Genomic DNA, 16,594 nt, shown 5'->3' with positions numbered 1-16,594 from the left:
CTTGGAGGGGAAGGGCTGTACAAACAGTTTGGCGTGAATATTCAGAGCCCGGGATCGGGGAGGCGATGCCATCCGTGCCGGTCCCGCGCTCCAGCCACGTGGCCACGCGGCTGCTCCCCAGCTGGATGATTTGTAGCACTAATCAAGGCAGAGCATACTTTGAATTTCAAATGCTGGTAGGGAAGCGCCAGGCAGGAATCTGGGCTTTGGGGAATATTCAGAAAGAAAATGGGTTTGTCCTCAGGTTCCACCGCAGCCCGAGCCATCCCGCGTGCGGTGCCAGCCTGAGACCCCTCTGCCCCGTGGTGCTCGAGTAGATTGTCCCCCCGTGGCACAGCCCCAGGAAACTCAGCACCTATTTAAGCGCTTTTTGGGATGGCGGCGTGCCCAGTGCTGCCCTGCAGCGTGGCTGGGGCTGTGCCAATGGGACAGGATGGGGTGGGAGGCTTGACCCTGGGTGCTCTGGGACATCAGTGACAGCGGGGATGGGACCCTCTGCAGCACCACTGGGACAGCAGTGAGGGATGTTCATGGGGACGGGGGGCGGTGGGCAGCTGGGTAGGATGGCTGTCTGCTGAGCCACCTCCCCAGGGCTGGGGTCCGAGGGGGCAGAGAACATGGGGCAGCAATGGTTGCCCCCCCCCGGCCTCTAACATCGCAGCTCGTCCCCTCCTGGGGCCCATGCCGCCACAGGGCAGGAGGGATGGGTAGGGGTGGCACTTCCCTGGTAATTACCCCTTGTCCTTCCCCGTCACGCTGCGTGGGGGGAGCTGAGGGGGGACAGCTTAAGCTATCAATGGTCCTGCCTTGATGGAAATAAAATATGCACTGAAAGACATGAAAATGGAGTAAATAAAAGAGATAAAAATGGAACGATCAAGCCAGCAACTTCTCCTCCTCTGATTAAAAAGAGGGAGTGGGGGGGGGAGAGGGGATGCGCTGAGCCCTTGAAGAGGCAGCTGCTGCCGCAGCCGCAGCCCTGATAAAGGGGCTGAGGCAGCCTGTTTGGGAGAGATAAAGTGAAGTCCCAGCGTTTACTGTCCTCAATCCAAGCCTTACCATCAATATTAATACAGCCTGACAAACTGGTGTTTAAGATAGAATAAATATAGACTGGTTCTGCTATTACCTAGACCTTATTAATCTGCTTGGAGGCATTTAAATGCCGTTTAAAATATGGAGTTTACTCGCCAGCACTTCAATAGCTTTACAATCCATCAATGTTTTGTTTTCCACCCTCCTCCTCCCCTTCCCAAGGCGTTGTCTGGGGGCGCCCACCGTCCCGCACCACTCCGGGTAGGAACCAGAACCCCGGCAGGGAGCAACAAGGCAGGAGCTTGGCTGCAAGATGATGGCAACAGCTGGGAGATTGGCTGGTGCTATCAGGGCATGGAGGCACATGGAGCTGGCGAGTGGAGCATCCCAGCCCTGGAGAGCCGGGACCCATGCACCCAGATGATGGAAATTTGCCCGCATGCTCCTCAATAGGAGAAACTCAGGGCTCCCGCACCCCAGGTGATGCTGGTTTCCCAGAGGCAGCAGCCAAAGCCCCAAAGCAGAGGAGCACCCCTCCCCAGAGCCCTAATTAGCCAGGGGCTCATCAGTGAGACGGGGAGGGAACCTCACTCTTCTGCCCCTCTGCCAGTGGTTGTGCTGAGCCCCCTCACTGCGCTGTTTGGCTGCACATTGGCTACGGCTCCTTCAACAGCACTGCAGGCAGGGACTCTGGCAGCTGATCCCCATGCTGCCTCCTCTTCTCTGCTCCCGGGCCCACAGCGTGGGTGCCATTGCACCCACGTACTCCTGCCCTGCCAGCTCCGTGATGGAGACACTACTTCGTGGCACTGCAGCATTTTCAGGCAAGTTATCTGGAATGCTTGGTGTGTCCCTGGCACCCTTTCCCACACCACCCTGCTGCAGCAGAGCCCCAGCACCCACAGGAACAGTCCAGCACAGGGCAGGAACCATGGGTACCATGCACATAATGGGGCATACTGGTATGTGGTGGAACCCATGGGTGCCATGGGTATGGTGGAGGCACCCTAGTATAGGGCAGGACCCATGGGTGCCAGGTGCATGGCAGGAGCATCCTGATATGTGGTGGAACCCATGGGTGCCATGGGTGTGGTGGAGGCACCCTAGTATAGGGCAGGACCCATGGGTGCCAGGTACATGTCAGGGGCACCCTGGTATGGGGAAGGACCCATGGGTGCCAGGTGCATGGCAGGGGCACCCTGGCATGGGTCCCCGTGCGAGGTGGCGGGCACAGATGGAGCAAGCGGGCGTGTGTGCGGGGCAGCGCGGCGCGAGCGGGCGGCTGGGAGCGGCGCTCATTAGACGTGTATTATTCATCGGCAGCTTCTGTCGCCTGCCATCTGTTCCCGGCTGCGAGTCGGGCGGGCGGCAGCAGCCTAACGGGGCTGACGCGGCCCCACTCCTGCTGTCACACCTGGGCTGCCGCGAGAGCCGGCACCGTGCCGGGCCAGCACCCTCCTGGTGGCTGGGAAGGGTGCACGATGTCCCCACTGCCCCCCGGGATGATGCTCCGTGGGGTGGGTGGGTGCCTCATGCCATGGAGCATCCTGTGGGAAGGGGTCCCACTGCGGTGGCCAGCCCCCTGTTTCTGCTGGCTCTGCTCTACCACAGCCTCCCTCATCGGAAGCTGGTTTCCTGCCTGTTCTCAGTGCTGGAGCAGGATTAGGCACCTGCCACCCCCCAGAGTTCATACACGTCCCCAAAGGACAACTCCCTCCCTGGCAGCCTCAGGGTTTGATCCTGCTCTCTACCTTGCTGCAGGCTGAGTCAGAGCAGGGCGCCGGCACCGCTGTCTGCCTTGATTTTTATAGCTGTAATTAATTGCAGGAGCGTGTGGCTGGGAGGTGCTCAGCTCTGACCCTCCCTGGGATGGGGAACGGTCTTCCCACCCACTGGGCAGCTTCACCGGCGGCAGCGCCGCTGGCTGTGGGGAGGGGGGAAGAGGGGAGATGATTTGTACCCACTCAGTCGCACCATCCCATCAGTGCCATGGCCCGTAGCATGCTTGGTGCTCAGCCCTGGCCAGGATCGGGCCCCTTCCCATCATAGAGACCGCTCTGAGCTGCCACCCAAACCCAGGGTTGGGCCGTGCATCCGTGGCCGGAGCAGGATGGAGGCTTTTCCTCCTCAAAGTGCAGCAGTGAAGCTCACCCTGCACTCTGAGCAGCACCTTCATCCCCTCGCCTTTTAATTAAAACACTTGATGAACTATGTAATGAGAGCTCAGCATCCCTGCGGGCTCTCCAGAGAGCTGCCTGGGCTGAAGGTGAGGTCCCAGCATGCGGGACATGCATCATGTCCCCTCCTGGGTGCCTGCCCCGTTTCTGTACCTTGGCTGTGTCCCGCAGCTCACGTGGGAGGACTTGAGTGCTCAGCAGGCCAGGAGCTTGCTGCTCTAAATTGAAAATTGCCAGGTTTTAATTACTCGGCAGCCAAATGACCTTTTGCATCTGCCAGCGAGGCTATGAAACATCTCCCTGAGTGGGAGCAGACATGCAGCGGGGGACGGTAGGGGGCTGCCACAGCCACTGGTTTCACCTGGACCCACGTGTGATGGGGACAAGGTCAGAGGACAGCGCGGTGGAGTCTGAGCACAGGGACCCCCAGACCTCACACATCCCCAGAGCTCCCCTCCTGTTGCAGACAGGACACTGAGGAGCAAAGGGCCTTTCGTGCAGCATGGGGAAAGGCAAGTGCGGCTGGAGATGGCTGAGTGAAAACAAGACCAGGGTGTCCTGGGACAGGGGCCCTTCCCTGGCCCTGAGGTGAGCCAGGTACCTCTAGCCATGTGCTGGGCTTCCCCTGGCATGGAGCATCCCCAGGTAGGAGCCGGTCCCTGGGGTCCCAGCACGGTGCAGCGTCCCCAGGGCAGAGCCAAAACCCCAGGCTCCAGCCCAGGGAGGAGCTGTAGGATCCCTGCTGCCTCTCTGCACAACCAAGCTGCCTCTGGAGGAGCCTCATCCCTCCTTCCCTTTTCTCCTAGAAACAAAACCAGTGTTTTAATAAGGTGAATCCACCACTGCTGCCTGCAGCTCCCTGCACCACAGCTCAGCAGAGGCCAGGACCAGCCAGAGCCCCGAGAACACCCCCAAAAACAGGCACAGCCCCTGCCTGCCACACGCTGCCTGCACCTCGCTCTGCCTGCTCCTGCCCGCTGCCAGCCTCCGCCTCTCCCTCCCGTGGAAAGGAGCCCTTCTCCTGGCGATAATTACTGAAAAGTTCAGTGCCGAGAGAGACGGGGGGGGAGGGATGTATTAAAATGCATGTGCACAGCTTGGGCCTTGCAGCAGATGTTGGCATAATTAGAGAGGAAAAAATTATGAAATTAATTTGTGGTTCAATGTAAATTTTGGCGTTGGGGGGAAAGTGCAGTCCTGCTCGCCTGCCGTGCACTGCCGCCGGTGCACGCTCCCTTGCTCGCACACCAGCACACACCAACTGCTGCTGGGACCATGCCGTGAGGGTCTGGGGGAGCACCGAGCCTGGCGAGGGGGACAAGGTGATGGGTAATGCCTGGCCTTAGAGGTGCGAGTGTTTGGCATTGCTGCCTCCAGGCTCCTTCACATCAGGGGTGCAGAGAAGTGGGCCACTAGCCTGGGGAGATGGGCCACCAGCCAAGGGAGATGGGCTACCAATCCCTGTAAATGAAAATACGAAGATGCAAAAAGAGGAGATTTGGGGAGAGAAAGTAAAAAGCAGAGTCCAGCAATGGCCATGGTTGGTATCTCTGTTGGCTCCCACAGATATGTATTCACTAATATGCTTGGTGGCGCGATTGGTTTGGGGACCCCTTCCCCTTAGTGGGGACAGGGTTGAGCCATGTGAGGACCATCCCCAAACACATGCTGGTGGCATTCCGAGAGCTGTGCTAGAGCAGGAGCAGCCAGACAGAGCTTCGCTTTTCCTATCTCCTCTTCCTTTGGGAGCTGAAGAGGAATTAGTATCTGCTGCCTCCCCCCGCCCACCCCCAGCCCCTGGGGAGGGGGTGCACAGGTTCAGGTTAATGCGTCTATTGATCGGCAGCATCCTCTGGTTACAGCTGCTCTGTGCCGTGATGCACCGTTGCCTATTTTGCCGTTCCTGGCAAGTGATGGATGGCCTGTCTCAGGGTGAGCGTGACCCCACCACTGCCACCCGGGAAATCAGGGTCAGCCCCAGGGCTGTGGCTGCGCTCATCTGGCACAGGGAGATGGGGGGCTCTGCGCTGGACCTTGCATCCCCACTGCTTACAGTTTGCATTTATTTGCAAAAGTTTGGGGGTCCCCAAATTTGTGCTTCTGAAGGAGAGGGGAAGCTGCAAGAAGCTGCTCCCAAAGGTGGGGATGAGCTGGCTCTGGGGCTCAGGAAAGCTGCTGCCCAACTGAGAACCCCCAAAAGCTCAATGTGCCCCAAAAGCATGGCCCCAAGCTGGAGTGGAGGGCAAGCCGCAGCCCTCCAAATGGCCTCGAGCACCACTGGGGATCCCAGTGCCTGCACACCCTCTGCCCTCCCTGGCTCTGTGATGCTGGCTTCCCTCCACAGCCCAAAGCAATAGGACCCCAAGGGCCACCCTGTCCCTTCCCTCCTCTTCCTCAGAGCTGGGAGTTGTTCCCATGTCGCAATTAATCAGTGCAATGAGTGGAGATGCATTGTTATGAGTTAACGGAGCAACGTCGTTGGTGTTGACAGGCTGGGCACAGTGGGGGTGGGCGAAGAGGGGATCTCCATATCCCCTGCATGGGAGTGCTGGGCAGCGTGGGGATGCTCCAGGCACCACTGGTGGGCAGAAGTGGGCTGGGGGGAGCCTGGCAGTGACCCCCTGCATCCCCTTGGCCTCCCCCTGCAGCGCTGAGCCGAGCGGGCACAACAGTCAGGCACAGGCACCGCGGGCACGGGCTCATCCTGGTGCCCGTGTACTCCTGGTGTGACTCCATCTGGCCCCATCTGCTCCCACCCAGGCTCGGCGGGACCAAATGTGGGTCGTGGCGAGCGCGGGTGACACACCGCGGTGCGGCCAGGGAGCAGCTGATCCCCCTGGGCTGTGCGGGTCCATGCCGCCGGCCGGGATTACCCAGCTGCTGCCAAGCTGGCACAGGGACCGTCTCCTCCGAAAGGTTCCCTTCCAGGGGATTACGGATAATGCATCTGGAGCAGCACTCGCTCATCCAGGTTTGTGATTTATCTGAAAATCAAATTCCAGTAATCTCTCCTGCCATCTGGCCCCCATGGACACGCAGCCGGCCCTGGCCCCAGGCAGAAGGCAGCTGGAAGGGTCAGGGTGTGGGGCTCCACGTCCCTCCCTGAGCATCGTCCTCAAGCTGCCGTGGGGAGGGTGGAGTGGACTGCCAGGATGTCCCTGGCGATGCCCAGTGGAGCCTTTTTGGGATGGTGAGGGGTGCCCATGTGCCAGGATGCAGGCAGGACCCAGAGACCTCAGCCCCTTTCAGGGATGCTCCAATGTCCCTGTGTCCCCACACATCCATGGATGTCAGGATGCGGGCTGGACCTGAGACCTCAGCCCCTTTTAGGGATGCTCCAATGTCCCTGTGTCCCCACACATCTGTGGATGTCAGGATGTGGGCAGGACGTGGAGAGCTCAGACCCTTGCAGGGACATGGGCAGGAGAAGGAGGGGACCTCTACCCTGCCCGGGGGACATGGTGGCAGCAGGGATGTCCCAGACCTCAGCGGAGAAGTCGGAAGAAGGCAGGATCCATCCTTTCCCCCCACGGGGAGGCCGCAGGCTGCAGAGTGGCCCCGGGGGGACCGGGACCCCGGCGCTCCCCTCCCCGCCCCTCATTCCCAGCTCATTAAGGCTCTCCCATTATTCTGACATTTGTGCGCGTCACGTACCGGGAAGAAGTAATTTACTTAGAAGAAATTAAAAGTTCATTTTAATTGAGCGCACACTGCAGTATGCAAATGCGGGGCGCATTATGTACACTGATGCAGAGACAAAGGCTGTAATCAGCTGTTAACCCTCTGCGAACCGGCCCCACGCACCACGGCAGCTCCGGCATCGCTCTGGCCATGCTGGAGACCCCATACCTGAATGCTGGGTGTCCCCTAGCCATGTGGCTCCGTGACCTGGCAGTATGCACGAGTGCCGGATGAACCCCTCGGGCAACTCTCCGCACCACGTTGGCTCGGACGTAGGAGCTAGACAGGGATGCCAGCGATGGAGGCTGTCACCCAAATCACTGTCACATGCTGGGATGGCTCCAAGCCAGTGAGATGGGGTTCGTGGTTGGGGCAGGGGCTCTCTGGGGGTGATTCAGCCCTTCTGGTGAGCCCGGATGGGAGGAGGATGGAGGCACAAAGCCTGGATGAGATGGGGATGAAGGTCCAAAGGCCAAAATGTGGCTTGTCACATCTGCTACCACTCTCAAATCCAGCGGCTGCTGGATTTGAGGGTGGTCGCAGATGCGACGAGCCCATGATATACACAGCATCCTGTTGCCCAGGAGTTCCTCAGCTGAGTTTGGAGTTTTTTAAGGCTTTTCTCCTTTTCTTTTTAGACTTTTTTTTTTTCACTACCTGTCAGACCTGAGATTTTTTTACTGGCAGTGCAAATGGAACTGGTTCGCAGATGCGAGATGACAGCCCTCTGCAGGAGACAGACAAATTACTTCCCAACCTCGGCTCAAGACGCCCACAGACTCCCGAACAAAGGGAGATGGCGGCAGAGGGTGTAGCGAATTGTTGGTACTCAGGGAGGCTGCCCACACAGGTCCGTGGGTGCTCTGTGGGTACACCATGTCTGCAGGCATTCCATGCACACCAATGCCATGAGCCATCCTGTGCACCCTGGGGATGGTGGAGGTGAACATCAGACATCATGTTATGGGTGGGTGACGCTAAAAAGCAAAGGGGGATGTGGGGACAGAGCTGTCCCCTTGCAGGGGACACACAGAGGGTGACAGGGTGGACTTTGCATGGACCCAGGAGAGGTGATGCTGTTGGGCATTCCTGTGCCTGCCTGGGCTACAAGAATGTCAGGGACAGACTCAGGATGGGACCGTGACACCCTGGGGTGGGGTGATGATGACACTTTTCACCCCAGGGCCACATGGAGAAGAGGGCTGGGGTGCATCTTGGAGCTTGCTCCTCCACCCCAGCTGCCCTTCGTCTGCCCTGTGCTCCCAGGAGCTGCAGCCCCAGTACTCCCAGTTGGCTCCCAGTAGCACAGGCAGCCAGGGTGGTCTGGATGGCCGTGGCGCCGCAGGGAGGATTTAATTGCTGCCACGTAACCTTTGCATCCTGTCCCACGTGCTGGCCGAGCACCCGGCTCTGCAGCTCCAGATGGCACCCGGGAAAGAGTTAAGTCCGCTGTGATCAACAGCAAGAAGCAAGTGGTAAACAATTTTTCTCTCCCTCTGCTAAATTAATATGCAAATTCCCCCCCCCCCACCCCCCGCTCTTGCTTCGAAATTAGCGAGGTAGAATGCTTGGGCTAATTATGCATTCAAACGAGCAGGCTTCGTTAATGTGGCACTAAGAGGAGCCTGAAAATGATTGTGAGACGATGAAATTGAAATTGGAGCACGGCACTTCTAATGCATCTGGAGTCACTCTTGCGTGCCCCGGCAGATGTAACCTGGCAGTGACCGGCAGCCCCCGCCGCCCTGCCTCCATCCAGGCACCCGCAGCCCCCCAGAGCATCCCCCATCCGCTTCTCCCTTCCCGCTCCACAAAAAAACAGATTACAAGATTTCCCAGCCCGGGGATGGAGGGTTGGGATGGCCCCATACTGCGGAGCCGAGCCCTGTGCACCCAGAGCTCCTGGCTTGGGGTGGGAGGGGGCAGCCACCCCAGAGCATCCCCAGGACATGGGATTAGGACTGACGGTGCCCCAGGCGAGCAGAGCAGCTCCCGGCGCAGCCCTCGGTGGGTCCATGTGGGTCCTGGTGGGTGATGCCACTGTCAGCTTCCCATGCTCCCATGGTCCGGAGCGTGGCTGGGAGCATGTTTCTCCTCCCCAGGACAAATCCCAGCCCCCAAGGCAGCCAGCAGGGCCTGAGCTTGTTTGGTAAAGCTCCACGTGTACCGGTGTTTGGATGGATAAACCTCCAGATGGACAAAACTTCTCCTTCACCTGGACACACTCCCGGGGATGCTGAAATCCAATGGCCACAGAGGGGTCACAGGGGAAGTCCCATCCCCGTCACCATGTTTCAGTGCCTGGCAGTCGTTGGCACATCCCAGCAAGGACCAGACCAGTGGCACATCCACATCCATCACATTGCGTGACCCACAGCACGGCCAGGCATGAAGCCCCAGCCCCAGGAGTGTCCCGCCGCAGGGCTGGGTGGCACGGTGGCATCTGGGGCCGGGCTGAGGGCTGCTCCATCCAATGTGGCCTTGTCCCCTGGGGAAGACGGCACCCATGGGGCTGAGGATCTGCAGAGGCAAAAGCAGGAGAAAAGGCTGAAGTTGACAGGACAAATAGAGAGATGTTTTATGCTGGGAATGAACTGCTGGGGATGAGCGGCTGAAATGGCGATGGACACATGGGATGTTGAAGGACTTATGGGGGAACTGGCTTGGGATGTCACTAGTCCCAATCTCCACTGGGCTAACCAGCTGCTTGGGCTTGGGTTCAGCCACGCAAGGGCTAAGCCTGGTTTCTCATGAGACCTGGCAGCTCTGCAGCCCTGACCCAGCAGCCACAGCGGGACCAGCTGAACTGAAACCCCCCACCAGGCAGCAGAGACGGATGTTGGTGTTAAATGTTCATCAGAGGCGTGGATTTTACTGGAACCATCCATTAAGAGGTAATGCACAATCTGCAGCGTGCTCCCAGTAGCCGGGGCACACCGTGGTGGGCAGGTGGGCGGAAGGCAGCAGGGAAGGAAGACGGATGCTCCGGAGGAGGCTGCAGAGCCATAAGCCAGATGCACTGTTAGTAATCAAGGAGGATCTACAGACTTCAGGTACTCAACTGCCAGGAATAAATAGAAGAAATAAATAGACAAGGAGATAAATAGCCCCCCACCCCAAAAGGAGGGGAAGGAATGGGGGAGCAGCAGGGATGCAGGCCCTGGAGAAGATGGTCTCTTGGAGCGGGGTCGGATGCAATGGCATGGGTTGGTCCAGAGGGATGCTGAAGACCCTGGGAGGATGTTGAGCATCCCAGAGGGAGGCTGAGCATCCTGGATGGATGTCGAGCATCTCAGAGGGAAGGTGAGCACTCCAGAGGACACACCTTCACTGAGGAGACAGTCTGGCTCAGAGCAGGAGCCTCCCCTGTTGTGTGCCCGGGCAAAGCTGGGATGAGGGCAGCCCATGGGCACCGGGACACGTGGTGGCCGGCTCTGCTCCACAGCGTGCCCCAGGGTCGGGGCTGGCGCGCGGAGGAGGTTGTTTTCCCCCTCTCTCCGGTAATTTTTCCCTCTGACTATGATGCATAGCGGTGCTAATTCGGCACGTTGCCATTAATTCCAGCACAGCTGCCGCTCTCTCCCTCAAGGCATTTCGCTAATACTCAGCTTCAGAGCCTCTCAGCAAATTAACATCATTTGTTCTGCAGAACATGTTTTATTTCTACACTACATGCATAGCTTATTACTCTGCCAGAAACTCGGGGTGTGCGGGGAGGCAGCGCCGGCGGGTACAGCCCTCCAGAGCAAACCCCGCTCCCTGTCTTGCCGTGCCTGTCCCCAGGCGGGCGCAGGGACATGGTAGCACAGTCCCCTGTGGCACCTCATGCTGCCATGCCTAACCTGAGCTGAAGCTGCATGGATTTTCTCCCAGCACTGGGATGCTCCGATGCTGTCAGCGCAGCCTGGGCTGGTGATGCGAGGTGGGATGGTGGCAGCATGTTGGATGAGCTACTGGCTGGTGCCTCCTGCATCCCCCCTCGGTGCAGAGGGATGGTCCCGCGTTTATTGACACATACAGAATGGTGGTGACAAGGGGTCCTGGGGGGGCAGAAACAGAGGGCTGGGCACTCTGCACCTGGAGCAGGAAGTCCCAGAGGTGGCTGTGGCAGAGATATGTCCCGTTATCCCCAGCCAGCATTGCAAACCTGCACCCTGGCACCCTCCCACTGGCCCCCACAGCCACCCTGCGCCTGCCTTTCCCTCCTCAGGTTATCGCTCTGGCTGATTAACGCCTCTGGAGTTTTAGTTAACGATCTCTGCTTGACAGGGAGGAAGGGGCAGGCACGCTGGGCCCCCCGTGGGCTCGCTGAGTGGGCAGCTGCAGGCAGAGGGACACCAGTCCCCAGCAGCAGGGCCAGGCTGGGACTTGCAGGATGTGATGCCAAAGGGCACTGGGACCACCTACACCAGCAATGCCAGCGGGACAGCTCAGACCCTCTGGCAGCAAAGCTGAGCTGGAGCAAAGCATCTCCCACGTGGCCCTCCGTGCTGAGCCCCCCAGGAGATCCCAGGGCTGCTGGTGATGGGCAGGAGCCGGGCAGGGTGTCATAAGCTGGGCAGGGTGTCCTGTCTGCCAGCCAATGAACCACAGCCCCCACTGGTGATAATATCAGGTCTTTCGCTTTGATTAAGGTTATTTAAGCTTTTTACCGAAACATAAAACCTGATTGTTTGCATAAACAAGCTAATTGGATTATAGTGCACAGCATCGCTAATGCTGCGGGCTGGCTGGGAGCCGGTGGCAGCACCGGGGCTGCGCCGGCAGACGGGACCGCCAGTTCTGCCACCCTTGGCATGGTTTTGGCAGGGGGTGGGTGAAACACCCCCATGCTAGGGTGTGCACCCACCCCACCACCCCTCTGAGCCACAGATGGACCCGGCCTCGGGGTGGGTGACAGCCACACAGGAACAGCGGTGTCCCCAGCACGTGGCCCTGTGGCTGTGCCTCTGGGGATGCCTTGCCTGCAAGGCGAGAGGGGATGAAGCTCCCGCTCCAGCACTGCCTGCGGGAGGAAGAAGAGGGAGGAGAAGCAGTGCGAAGGTGCTGAGGGGAAGCGGGAGGCCGGGAGCCCCGGGCAGGCGGCTTTGCAGGAATGCTGCCTGCACGGCGTTTCCATGGCTGGGAGCTGCAGAAGGCTTTCATGGCAAAAGGCGGAGAGGCTCCATGAATATTTCATTAGGAAAGCAATGTGGTGTGCTGCAGAGAACATCTGGCTGGAGTCCCTGGAGACCCCTGCCTTGTGCAGGAAGCAGGAACTGTGAAATATGGAGGAAAACGAGGGAGAGGGGGAAACGGGGGGAGCGTCCCGTGGCACGGGGAGCATTCCTCCTCCTCCCCCAACCCTGTGACAGGCAGCATGGAGCAGGCACAGGGCCTCATCCTCCCATGAATGGTGGCCCCAGGAGGTTTACATAAGGCGGAGGGGCTGTGGCGGTGCCATCCCATTGCCTGATGGACATTTTCTGGTCCTCCATGGGATGTTCTGGGGACCCAGCTGCAGCACGGTCTGTCCTTCACAAGCAGGACACTGCTTTTAATCCCAATATCCAATGCAGGAATCAAGAGAGTTGCTCCTCCAGCTTGGAGTCGTGATGCAGGGGCCGGCTGAGGGGCAGTCAGGTGCAGACCAGCCTGGCCAGCGAAGCTTGAGCGTGGGATGGGATGGAATGGTATGGGATGGGACGGCTCCTCTTGCCTCGATCCACATCCCTCCCAGGGAGACGCTGATGCCCTCAAAGATGGATGCTGCGGCATCCCCAGGGCTGAGCCCCTGCCCTGGCTCAGGGGCATCGCCCTGCAGGCAATGGGTGCTGGGGTCTGAGGACCCTGAGGGAGGTTTGTCCCAGTGGTGTTGGTGCAGAGATGACATCCCTGAGCACAGAGGTGCTGCTGGGCACAGCCTGGGTCCTTCAGGGGTGCAGCGCAGCAGGCAGGAGTACGGGTGGTTCAGGGTCTTGGCATTGCCAACGTCTCTTTCTCTCCAGTGCCGGCTCCTTCTTCCAGTGCCAGCCAAGTTTGGTGCCTGGGGGCCCAGCCGTAACCCTTTGCCTTCGCGTGGGTGCTGGTGGAGCTGTGAAACCACGGCGCTCCTGGCACACCGGCATCTGCTGCTGGCTCCGATGTTGCTCCTGCACCACGGGGCAGGCAGCACGCTCACCGACCCAGACCCGAACGCGGCAGCATCGGTGCTGCCGGATCGAGGCTCTGCCCTGCACCCCTCAGCCCCTTCCCCAAGGCTCCCAGCACCCACCTGCACCCCCAGCCCCATGCGACACCCACCTGCACCCCCAGCCCTTGCAGCCAGCACCCTGTGGCCCTGACCCCTGCATCGCATGGCTCGTGGCTGCAGCACCACAAGCTTCCCGGCACCTCTCCCCGGTGCCCTTCATTCCTCCCCTTCCTTCCTCCTCCTCCCCAGCGTGCAGAGGGCTCTCTCCCCACCCTCTCCTTCTCCCTTGTTCCCAGGCTTGGCTTTGTGGTAGCCCCGGTTTGGGAGCAGGGGATGGTTCCCACGTGCCAGCCCTGCTGCCGGCGGGACTTCGGCTCACACTCTCCCTGCTCCTGCTCACAGCCCCGCGCAGCTCCCGGATCCGTCACCACCGCCACCAGCAGACAAAGCCCAACCAGACAAAGCCGCAGCCTCCCTTGCCGGCCCCAGCGTGCCTGGCCAGGGGACAGCAAATCCCCCTTTGCAGCCACCGGCTGAGCCCAGAGGGCACCCCAAACCCTTGCCTGCCCGTGCCAGGCAGCGGCTGCGGGCAGCAAAGGGCTGGCAGCACCATGGGGCAGGCCACGGGCAGGAGAGCGGTGGGACAGCCAGGGAGGCCGCAGGCAGCCTTCACGGGGCTGAGCCGGCCAGGGTGCGCAGCCCCGGCAGCAGACACATGCACACACAGAGAGCCTTTAAAACGAAGGCAAATACCTCTCTCCTCTCCGGCTCCACCATCCGCCACCCGTCCTGCCTCGGCCACGCCGTGCCTCTGCCGCGCTGCCCGTCCTCCATGCACCCCGTGCCGGGACGGGCTGCCAGACCATCCTCTCTGCCGCCGGTGGGTTTTGGCCCCGCGCTGCCTGCTGGCGTTTTGGCAGCGGCATCCTCGCCGCTCCAGCGATGGCATGTGTCCATTTTTTTTTTTTTTTCTCCTCTCTCCCTTTCACAATCCGTCCTCCCCAGCCTTCTCCGCCGATGCCTCCGGAGCCGCCTGTGGTGCCAGCTCGCAGGGAAATTGGCAGCGAGTGTGGTGCAGGGATCCTCCCGCAGCTGACGGAGCCCCGCCAGGCGCAGGCAGCCCTTCTGCCAGCCACCAGCCTTGGCACAGGGGGCCGGGGGGCCGCGGGGGGCTGCCGACGCTTGGCAGCCCTTCCCCGGCACCATGCGCCCCAGCCGCCACTACGGCTCCGCTGCCAAAAGCCAAATAAGGGGGAGGAAAAGGGGAAAACGGCAGACAGAGGAGCTGGCTTCGCCGTGCCCGTCGGTGGGGGACCTGGGTGATGTCCTTGTCCCTTGGCGAAGGGTGTGGGAGCCTGGCCATGGTGTTGGCATCACGCGGGGAGGCTCAGACCCATCTGTCTCCACTCATGCCCCCAGCCCAGCCAGGAAAGCCCATCCTGGGGTTGGCAAGCGCTGATACAGCCCGGCTCGGCGATGCTGCATGGCGAGCACTGCTCCCACAGACACACCTCTTACCCAGCATCCGTCTGCCGAGTAGGGGGGTCCGGGAAATTGGGAAGGGGAGAGCGGAGGAGGGACTTGTGGCGATGGGTGGGTAGTTTTGGGGTGCCCTCTGGCCGTGTGCTGCTCTGCACGGCCGCCTCGGCCTCATGCAACACGGCATCCCCACGCTGTGCAGAAAACCTGGCCCCGGCGGTGCAGTCGTGCCATGGCTCCGTCCTGGCAAGCCATCGGCATTGCAGCCACCCTGCCTCTCAGGCTTTTCTTCCCAAAATTCCTGGTCTCAATATCTTTTTGAAGGGAGAAGCGGGAACATGGCTTGAGCATCCACTGTAGCCCAGGTGGTCCCAGTGCTGATGCCCCAGGAGGGTCCCTGAGGCCGAGGGACACTGGTGGGGACAGCTGGGAAGGAGGTATGGGACAGACTGACAGTGCCCTTCTCGGCTTCACCCAAAATAAGTCATTTACTGAGAGCCATAGTTACTGGGAGCCGCAGGGGTGTCAGGGCTGCCCCGCTATCCTCTCTCCAGCCCCCTGGCACAGCCCCACAGCACAGCCCGGTGGGACAGAGCACCAGGTGCCAGCCGAGGTGCCAGCACACAGGGACACTCCTGCCATCAGCATTTAACAGGTTTACCCCCTAATCGGGGATGCGTTTAGTGGAGTTGTCAGGAGACACCAGGAGCCTTCTATGGGGCAGGATAGGGCTGTACATGAGTCACACCAGCCCCATCCTGGACTCCTGCCATGCAGCACTCAGTGTCCCCATGTGGTGGCATGTCCCAGCCTGAGAGCCATCAGCTGGGGATGCAGCAGCTCCTGCGGTGGTGGTGAGGGTCCACACCATAGGAAGAGCCTCAGAAGACGTGCTGGTGTGCCCCTCTGCCCGTGCCCCCGTCCCCCGGCGGTTGTCCCCCGGCCTGCCTGTGTCACACGTGCGCCTGCCATTTCCTCAAATAAGCAGCTAATCTCCATCAATCATAATTTCGCACAATTATCATAATAGGGCCATTTTGCACTTATCCTCGCCACGTGACACGGGAGGCACTTACGGCTCCACTTCATGCCGAGCATCTCCGAGCTGTTCCCATCCCCGGGGAGTCCCGATGGCAATCGCGTCTCCCGCGAGCCCCTGGGGACAGACCTGCCACCCTGCCATGGGCAGTGGCTCCAGCAGCAGATGCTCGTGCGGACGCAGGCATGGGGGGATGGTAGCAGGACCTATCCCTATCTTGTGCCCTCCCGCTGCTGCAGCAGCAGAGGGGTTTAAACCCAAAATGGGGACACAACCAGGTTTCTCCCACCATATGGCTGCGCCAGCCCAGCTCCCTGCACCGCAGCAGCCTCCTGGTTGCACCAGTGCCATGTGGTGTGTGGCGGGGAGTACGACTGGCAGCCCTGGCTCTGACCCTCCACCAGCCAGCAGGGAGCAGATTAGGGGGGCTGGGAGGTGATGAGACATGAGGACCACGGGTGGGAGATTAGGTGGCCGGCAGATGGATGGAGATCAATTGTTTCACCCCACCTTGTTTACAACTCCCTCCTTGGTGGCAGTCAGGGACCCCAGCACAGGTTCTGGCTCTGTTGCCCATTGGGCTGGGGCAGGATGGGGCTGGGGACACAGTGCTGATGGCCTCGGGGTGTCCCAGCTCCCCCCTTACCGTGCTCTGTCCTCACCCCAAGCAGCACCGCAACAGCAGCCCCTGGTGTCCCTGCCCCATCGCACCACAGGGCTCCACGCTGGAGCCACCAGCAGCCACAGTGCTCGCCCTGAGCATCAAGCTCCCTGTAACCCAGCGGTGTTTGCGGTGTTTACACCGCTGTAGTAATTACTTTCCTTTCTTTTTTTTTTTTTTAATAAATACGGATGTTGCCACAAGTAAACTGTAATGTAATAAAAGCTTTCTGCTGGATCCATAATTAATCAGCTCAGTGCATAAGACAGGGGGGTAGCAAGTGGAAAACCCTCCTGCTGGCACAGGCTGCGGGGCTCACACCCGGTTGGGAGGGAGGTGAGAAATGGTGG

This window comes from Numenius arquata, chromosome 13, assembly GCF_964106895.1.
Source record: "Numenius arquata chromosome 13, bNumArq3.hap1.1, whole genome shotgun sequence".
Taxonomy (NCBI): Eukaryota; Metazoa; Chordata; class Aves; order Charadriiformes; family Scolopacidae; genus Numenius; species Numenius arquata.
This window is presented reverse-complemented; position numbering follows the sequence as displayed.